The sequence below is a fragment of the Furipterus horrens genome, unplaced genomic scaffold (genome assembly GCF_987537825.1).
Source record: "Furipterus horrens unplaced genomic scaffold, mFurHor1.1.pri manual_scaffold_5, whole genome shotgun sequence".
NCBI lineage: Eukaryota > Metazoa > Chordata > Mammalia > Chiroptera > Furipteridae > Furipterus > Furipterus horrens.
Window position 1 is genome coordinate 174651194 of NW_028327175.1, and position 3695 is coordinate 174654888.

Here is a 3695-nt window from a genome sequence, read left to right on the forward strand (position 1 = left end):
ACTGTTTTGTCTATCCTCCCTTTCACACTAAACATATAACATATAACTACTATATAAACCTAATACTATACACTTCCATTTTCTCACTTCATACTGCAATCCTCTCCTCTGTTTCAAACATACACTGTAAATGTTACTTGCTGTCTTGCATCACCTTGACCCTACTAGCTAATATTATTACTCTATAACCTCACTTCTCAAAAATCACCCTTCTGTCATTTAAAACAACTCCTATCTGCTTCTCCTATGAAATAAGAGTCTTAATCTTTCTATAATTATATTAATACTGGCTCATTTGCAGCCGATAGTGAGACTGTGGTTGGGGGAGATTGTGGAGGGTGTGGGTTTTTTGCCTGAGTTGTGTGATTACGTTTTAATAGCACCTCCACAAAAGAACTCAAGACAAGGTGGGCAGAGTGACTCTCAATCAACTAGCCAGAGGAAAAGACCCACCAAAGAGTAGCTGAAATACAACCAGATGGCTTAAACAAACAGCATAAAGGACAACACAAGAGCATCAGGCTCAGAAGATCAAAGAGACTGCACCACAGAATCCCCCAGGTCTCCTATAAATAATCTCATATCATGAAAGTGGGAAATCAAAGCAGAAAAATCTAATAAACAAAAACAAACAAGAAGAATTCAACATGGGGAGATGCAGAAACAACCTCCCAATGAAAGGAAAAGAGGAATCCCCAAAAAGAGAGATAGATAGAACAAACATAATCCAGCTATCAGACACAAAATTCAAAAAAATGGCTATCATGAAACTTAAGTACCTTGACAACCTCAAAGAAAACTATGACAAACTTCAAGAAAATTACCAAAATCTCCAAGGAAACTACAAATAATTGCAGCTACAAGTAACTTACAGAAAACTACACCAGCATAAAAAATGACATAGAAACTATTAATAAGAACCAGGAAAAATGAAGAATACAATCTCTGAATTGAAGAACACAGTAGAATCAATCAAAAGCAGGCTAAACGAAGCAGAAGATTGGACCAATGAATTAGAGGAAAATGTAGGAAAAAATTCCCAAACAATACAAAACAAAAAAAGATTAAAAAAGAATAAAGAGAGTTTAAGAGAGCTTCAGGAAAACATAAGACAAAACAACATCAGAATCATAAAGATACAAGAGGGAGAAGAGGAGGTAAAAGGGATAGAAAACCTGATTGAAAAAGTAATGATAGAAAATTTTCGGGACTTCCGGCCAAGATGGAGGCTTAGACGGACACGCTAGGTCTCCCTCTACAACTAGAGAGGAATACAACTACTTCAAAACAAAGGATAACTAGAAATTCCAGAAAATAAAACTACACGGAAGCCCAACATATGAAGTTATAAACCAGCGGTGTCATTTGGGCAGGTAAGAGTTAAAGAGGGCAGTGCTGTTTGCGGTCGCACCTGGAGCGGCGGGGCGGGGAGGAATCCCAGCCGGTCAAGCCCCTGGCAGTGCGCGACTCCGGCGCTGGGGAGAGCGGCCGCCGCATCGCCTTGAACAGTGAGGCCCAGGGGGGCGGGAGGACAGATCCTGGTCTCCTAGCTGAATAACTGTGTGAATCCATCTTGGACCCCCGCCCCCAAAGAAAGCACCACAGGGCTGCGAGATAGGTCGTGGACAGGCAGGCGCCGGTCGCTGATTTGTGATGCGTACACAGGCACTGCCCCGGACAGCCGGCCCAAGAAAACAAAACGCATCTGTCAAAATGAGGCAGACAACTATAGAAATCCCGGTGACACAACTCACCAGGCAGCAGATAGAGAACCTGACAGATGAACAGATAAGAAACCTGTCAGAGGCTCAGTTCTGGGCCATTGTTATCAGGTGGCTCACAGAATTCACAAAAGAGCAGGAAAAAGATAAGAAAGAAGCAAAAAACTTTCATAACGAAAGGAACAAAACCGCATACGAGAAAGATGGTGAGAAAAAAAAATCCAGAGTTCATTTCAACAAACTGGAATATGGAGAAGGAACAAGCAGTCAACCAATGCAGTGAGAGGAAATGGGAAGCAATGATGAGAGGATCAGAAACCTCTGGGACAGCTATAAAAGGCCCAACATAAGAATCATTGGTTTGCCAGAGAGCGAGGAAGATGAACTAGAACTTGAAAAATTGAGTGAAAATATAATAAAGGAGAACTTCCCAGACTTGGGGAAGGGAATAGACTTGCAGGTCCAGGAAGCAAGGAGAGTCCCCAAGAGACTGGACCCAGGGAGAACCACTCCAAGACACATTATAATCAAAATGTCAAAAATTAAAGATAAAGAGAGAATCTTAAAAGCAGCAAGAGAGAAGAAAAGAATTATGTACAAAGGGGTCCCAATTAGACTATCAGCTGACTTCTCAAGGGAAACCCTACAGGCAAGAAGGGACTGGCAAGAAATATTCAAAGTAATGAAAATCCAAAACCTACAACCACGAATACTCTATCCAGCGAAATTGTCATTCAGAATAGAAGGACAGAGAAAGTGTTTCCAGGACAAAATAAAACTGAAAGAGTTCATTAGATCCAAACCACTGTTATATGAGATGTTAAAGGGACTGGTTTAAAAAAAAAACAGAAGCTAGGGAGATGAAACAAAGGCAAACTAAACAGGCAACGAGAGTGGAAAAGGAACTGTGGGTACGGGAAGCATATTGGGGGAGGTCAACAGGGAGGGGGAATGGGGAAAGGGAGGGAGATGATATAGGAATTGGTGATCAAGGTAGGAGGGAATGGAATAGACGGAGAGAGGTTGGGAGGAACTGTATGCACACAACTAATGGACATAATCTAAAAGGGGGGGACAACTGGAGGGAGGGGGGCCACCGGGTGGAGGGGAGCAGAGGGAAGGGAAATTGGCACAAATGTAATATTTTAATCAATAAAACACATTAAATCTGAAAAAAAAAATTTTCATAACTTGATGATAAGAAAAGTCATGCAAATTCATGAAGCACAGAAGGTCCCAAGGAAGATGGGCCAAACAGGCCCACCCCAAGATACATCATAATTAAAATGGCAATATTCAAAGACAAAGCGAGAATCCTAAAAGCAGCAACAGAAAAACAGCAAATAACATATAAGGGAGCTCCTATAAGGCTATCAACTGACTTCTCAACAAAAACAATACAAGACAGAAAGGAATGGCAAAAAATATTTCAAGCAATGAAAAACAAAGGCCTACAACCAAAAATACTCTACCCAGCAAGGCTCTCATTCAAAATGGAAGGTGAAATATAGAGTTTCTCAGACAAAGGAAGACTAAAAGAATACATCTCCACCAGACCAGCATTGCATGAGATGCTAAAGGGAATGATCTAAAAAGGAGAAGGAAAGAAAAAAAGGAAAGGAGAAAAACACAAGTACAAAGGGAAATGAATAAATACCTATCAATAATAACCTTAAATATAAATGGATAAAATGCTCTAATTAAAAAAACATATGGTAGCAGAATGGATATAAAAACAGGACCAACATATCTGCTGTCTACAGGAGACACACCTCAAAATGAAAGATTTACATAGACTGAAAGTGAAGGGATGGAAAAAGTATTCCAAGCAAACAGACATGAAAAGAAAGCTGGGGTAGCAATACTTACATCAGGCAAAACATATTTCTAAGCAAAGGCCATAAAAAGAGACAAACCATGACACTATATAATGCTTAAAGGAAAAATCCATCAACAAGATATAACCCTTATAAA